General features: G+C 48.1%; 1 protein-coding gene across 1 annotated transcript in view; it reads right to left on the reverse strand.

The window, feature by feature from the left end:
* The window catches only part of ZNF618 (zinc finger protein 618), a 131,377-nt gene extending 126,057 nt beyond the window's left edge, over window positions 1-5,320 (reverse strand). The window contains exon 1 of the mRNA XM_025050435.1: window positions 5,260-5,320. The gene's annotated coding sequence lies outside the window, so the exon portion shown is untranslated. The remainder of the gene's footprint in view (window positions 1-5,259) is intronic.
* Between the last annotated feature and the right edge of the window lie 457 nt (window positions 5,321-5,777).

Here is a 5,777-nt window from a genome sequence, read left to right on the forward strand (position 1 = left end):
CCCCAGCCCTGCTCTTAGCACGAACTGCCAAAAAAGTAGAAACCAGCAGACAGACCCGGAGTTACAGGATCTCGGTTCTAAGAGGCCTATCTGAGTGGTCAGCCAACTGTTACTTACATACCTCCAAGGACAAGGACGTCAACCCCTCTTTCAGGTTCCTCACATCAGGATACTGGCCAGAGAAAAAGCACATTTCTGGTGTTTTCTTTCTCGTGACTGCAATGTCGTATGACGTAGGGTTTGGCTGAGAGACAACGCTTTATTTTAAATACATCTGCAGAAGAAAGCAGTTAGCCATGGGGGCTTTGAGGCATGACAACTGTGAAAGCAAATCCCAAACTCGACCACTTACTGGCGAGTGGGTCGCTTTGACTCAGGGAGCTTCAATATCCTCACCCCTAAAAGTGGAGGATACCACTTCCCACTTGGAAGGAACTGCACGCAGCCCCCTTAACTCAGCACAGGTGTTAGGCGCCGTCCGCCCTGCTCACTCCCCTCTCTCCACAGCCTGAACCTCCCCTTTGGGTCGCCTGCCCTTACATCCATCCCTGAAAACTGACCAGATGAATTTGACATGAAGAAGGGCACGGACTGGGCAGCACATCTGTAGGAACAGCTGCCTCTAACCAGAAGGGACTGAAACCAAACCCTAATAATTCTGACACTGAAAGGGTGGGTGTTCAGGAACCAGTCCATCACTTAACTGAACAGATGGGGAAACTGAGGCCCAAGGGAGGTGGGATCTGCCTCAGCACACACGGCAGGTCGTCAGGGGACACCAGACAGGTCCTCTGACACCCCCTCCTACAGTGCACCCCGCTACGGGGGAGGAAGACGATGGAAGAACTCTAGGAAAGTGATGCTGCGTCCCCAAACCCTCATCACGTTCCACTGATTTTTTAATAGACTTTAACAATTTACTGACACCAGCGGAGCTTATAAAGTAGTTTAATTGAATTAATTAGCAGTCACGACTTACTCCTGAGTTTCCCCTTTGGCTCCGGGGAGGCTGTTTAACCCCTTGCGTCCTAAGAAGGCTGTCACTCACTCTCATTTAAGATAATTCACTAGTCTCTGCCAGTTTCTTTCCTAAACTAGCTCTTATACCCTGGTCTCACCCATATCCCAGTACTGAGCACATGTCAGCACCAGACACCTGCCTGCCCTGAGTGGCTGAAATCTCATCCTAATTATACTTCGATGGATGAATGCTGCCTTCTCCTATAGGTTCCCCAGGTGACAGGGGCAGCAAGGGGTGGGGGTCCGTGTCCTAGCATGGGCGCCACCCACTGGCCTGGCCTGGCCTGGAAAATGGCCTCCACCCCCATTCTCCTATGTCGTTAGCCTCAACTTCCCTCACCACAAAGGAGAGGCTTGTTGATGCCTCTCAAACGGCGGTCCACACACCGCAGCATCAGCACCGCCTGGGAGCCTGGGCGCCTGGGAGGATGAAGACTCAGGCACCACCCTCACCCACTGAATCAGAACCTACAGAGTGAGGCCCAGAGAGCCGTATTTTCACGAGCCCTCCAGGTGATGTGTACACACACCAAAGTTAGAGAAGCAGCAGTTTGGGTGATCACGAAGATTACTTCTAGATGAAAAGTCTGGGAAACAATCCAAAACATGAAAACCAATTTACTTACAAAGTAGTCTTCACAGCATTATTTATAATAGGGGAAAACCAGAAGTAGCAAAACATTCCCCAAACAGGGCATTGTTGTAGGGCATTGTTGTGTAAACTAGGGTATGGCCACTTCATGGAACACCATATAGCCAAAACCACAGGGTTTACAATAACACTGGGAAATGCGAATCGCATAACATTGAGCTTTTTTTTTAAGCTCTGAGAAAAAGTGTCTCTATTGCACCTATTGGTTCAAAAATAATAATTAGAAGGGAAGCAATCAAAACGTCAAAGGTGTAAGCATCTGGTAGGTACGGATCACAGGTGATTTTCTTTCTTCCTTAGACTCTTCTGTGTTTTCCAACTTTTTCTATAAAGAGCATGTGCTACTTTTTATAATGAAGTTAAACTTTGTTTTAAACAAAACAAAGGTTCTGTGAGAAAACACCGCTTAGAAAGCAGAAAGTTCAGCACCAACTTGACATTCACTCTGCACTTGGGCTACTTATCTCATGCTAGACCGTGAGCTCCTTCGTGGCTGGGTCAGGAAGACGGGTCCCGTGTACAATCGGGTATGAAGGGAAGGAGGGAGGGAGGGAAGTGGTTTCAGATGAGCCACTCTATGAAACTGACTTTTCTCTTGGCAGATCATTGGATGAATTCGTTAAGTAAAAACATAACAGTGAGAGACAAAACAACCCTGAAGAGCCAGACCCAAGAAAAAAAATTCATCCGGTGTCATGAATACGTTCTGTACAGCACTTCACACACTCACTCTTTCTCCTAGACACACCTGGCTGGCAGAGACACAGTCACAAGGCCAATAATAAGTCACCGTTTCCAGGAACTTCTAAGCCCCTGAAGCTGGCGCTCAGTGGCAAGTCTACCCCAGCTGGCACATGGTAAGTGGACGTGCAGGAATCAATAATTACAAAGTGGAGAGCAGGAACCAGGTGCGCAAACACCAGGTATATATTAGAAGCTGGAGCAGAGGCCAGCACGGGGACTCAGCCTGCACCCCACTCTTTCAGTGGGCTGGGAAGCCATCATGCCAACTGCCCTGGAAGGAGGGATAGCATGAACCAGTGTGGAAGTGAGAAATCGTGGATGTGTGTAGGCAAACCATCTAGGACAGCAGAGACAGGGGCAGTATAGGGGTCACAAAGATAGGCCAGGCCATGAGTACCAGGGGGCAGGGCTTGGGACGAGAGCATCCCTCTTCCAAGCACCAGGGGCTAAGACAGGCTGGGCAAGAGGGAGAAAGGGCAGGATCGTTCCCACTACGGCTCACCCCTAAGCCAGCTCAGGCTTTGGGGCCAGCAAGCCCCAAAGAGGAAAGCACATGAAAGTCCTGACTCCTCTCTGCCCAATCTGCATGGGCAAGCGCATGGCACTAGGAGGACATTGGACATCTTCCCACTGGGCTCTGGAATGGCCAGATTTTCCTAAATCTCAGGAAAAGTGGAGTAGAGCGATCGTCCTGTGCAACCCGACCATTGTATTTTCTCATCCTCAAATTTTCTCCTCACCTGTTCTCAAGGCCTATAATCGTGCCCCACCCAGACCTAGGGGACAGGAACACAGAGCCTCTAGCCCCTGACCTCCATGCAAGAGCCAACAAGCTCTCTATATCCCTGAATAACCTGGGCTGTGGGCACCATCTGCTCAGGATGAGCCTTGGTGTCACTTTAGCATCACACGACAGCAGTATATGAGAGGACCATCATGCCCCAAATGGGGCACCTCAAGTTTAGAGAGGGAAAGGTTCCTGCTGGGGTCACACAACAGCAGAGAGACAAAGCTGCATCCCCAACCCCAGACTTCTGGCTCCTAACCAATTCACTTACAAGGTATTCTTGTAAGGTATTCACTTACAAGGTATTCTAACCCAGCTCATAAATGGCTTGGGGGATAAACAGTGACTGACCCAGGGGTTCCCTGGGTACCATGAAGTCCTACAGAGCTGGATCAGAAAGAACTCAAACACAGGAATGAAGTCCTTGTTCCTACAGGGGTTCAAGGAGCTGGACAGGTGATCACCTGGCAGGAATGATGCTTGAGAGATTAAAGAACAAGACCTGGGGAAGGAGGACAATGACTTTGACATTCCGTCCTTGTGTATCTTACGATTCTTCCTCAGTGAAGCAGACTGATAAGCACTGTGTGATAAAGTACAAGTGATGAGTCTGTGCAACAGTCTTCAAACTGGGTTAAACTCCTCCAGCCTGCTTCCGGAGCCACCCAGGCCAGCAGATTTCTGACTCTTCAAGGCTGACTTCCCCATCAGGCAGAGAAGTCACAGTTGTCTGAGGCCCACAAAAATGTTTTAATTTATTTTAAAATCAGAATAAAGAAACTGAACTTTTAGGTCAGAGAAAATCTTTAACATATAATGTTAATATAATCATCTTTATACCAATGCAGTCATAAAATGTAATTTTTAAAAATTATGGAAGAAGGAGCCCACAAAAGCAAAAGTGCCTAGGGCCCATGAAAGTCATGATGTGGCCCTCCCTCCCCAATTTTAAAAATCATTTTTATCAAATATACTGAGCTCCTATGTAAAACTTCATTGATGAAAGGGTTCTCTGGCAAAAACGACTTTTTAAATCTCATAGTGAGTAAAAATAATGTTTTTCTCTACAAAGTTTTAGGGTCTCAACTTATGAACAAATGAAATGTGGTGTCATATGAGTCGCTGAGCTTTTACAAGCCAAAGACTCCTTTCCTTTGAAACACCTGCGCCTCCCAGTTCTCATGACTGATCCTGATGTGTCACTGGCTTTAGGGGTCAGCTTTGCTTAGTAAGAAACACAGACACACCGTGCGTTATCCTTTCTTTTCATGTTATTTCCAATATATGTCTGGAGACACGGAAAGTGCTAGGTATGTGCTAGGCAGTCCTACACTTCAGACTCATTTCCAAAGACAAACAGTGACACTTCACCTTACTCTGAAAGAAGCAATTCAAATATGAAGGAGGGAAATCCTCAAAAAACTGGATAAACTAGTTAAACAGTCCCATTGGAATAAAGGAAAAATCCCTAAAAGAAAAACCCAAGGAAAGAAAAACTCACCCTCCTCCAAGAGTCACCTAAGTGAGGCTCTCAACCTATAGTGTGTGAAAGCACTGGGGAGTCTGTTAAAGTCTCAGATTCTCAACCTCACTCTCCCCACGAGATTCAGAAGCAGCAGGTCTGAAGATGGGGTTGGCATCTGCTAGCTCTTCTAGTGCAGGAGGTCATCGACTCTCTACCCTCAGAAGAGTCATCTACTAATGATGAGAGACGGGGTTTAAGGGGATCCCCAGCCTACTGGGCCTTTGTTTCCTGGTACCAATTAGGAGGTAAGGCTCTGCCCCACAATGCCTCTTGTTTAGTAGCCTCAAAAGTAAAATGGGCACAGCGTGGTGGACTTCTCTCTTGACGTGTACCACCTCCCCCCGCAACACTCATATACACGTGCAGGCACACAGTTCACTTGCTTTCCAACTTTCAACCTCCTGGGAGCAGCTCACCCCCACCCTGGGCTGAAGACCTGGGGCTCCAGCACTGAAAAGTCAAGACCTGACATCTACTCCAATCTGCTCGATGTTAATACGGTACAATTTTGGGAAAGTCAGGAAGCCTCACCTGCCCAAGGTAGTGAGAGAGAAGAACTGATGGCCGGAAGCCGGGAGGGTGGAATCCACTGTCAAACCGAGGCCAGATGAGACAAGCCACTCAGCAGGTGCCAGATAGACCTGTGACAACCAAGAATGACAGAACTGCAAGGGCTAGAGTGGCCCAGCTTACTTTCAGAGGCCGGAAGGGTACGGTGGACAGGTTTGTTCCTGCTTACTCAGCAACCCTTCTTCTGATACAGACTATCTTGTCCTTTCAGGAATCCATGATCTGAATGTTTTCAATGGGCAACCCCCAGCCCCCAACTCCATGAAAAGAATTAAATGACCCACATCTGTCCAATCAGAATAACACACTCTCCTGGCACTGTGATTGACTCAGGGATGAGCCTGTGACCCAAGCTGGACCAACAGGAGGCTTCCTTGGGACTTCAGCTGAAACCACTGGGAAACAGGTAGAGTCCACTGGGACTCCACTACGGGGGTGAGAAATGAGCCTGGTGATGCTACAGCCATTTCTGCCACCAC

The sequence above is a fragment of the Pteropus alecto genome, unplaced genomic scaffold (genome assembly GCF_000325575.1).
Source record: "Pteropus alecto unplaced genomic scaffold, ASM32557v1 scaffold226, whole genome shotgun sequence".
In the NCBI taxonomy this organism is placed as follows: Eukaryota; Metazoa; Chordata; class Mammalia; order Chiroptera; family Pteropodidae; genus Pteropus; species Pteropus alecto.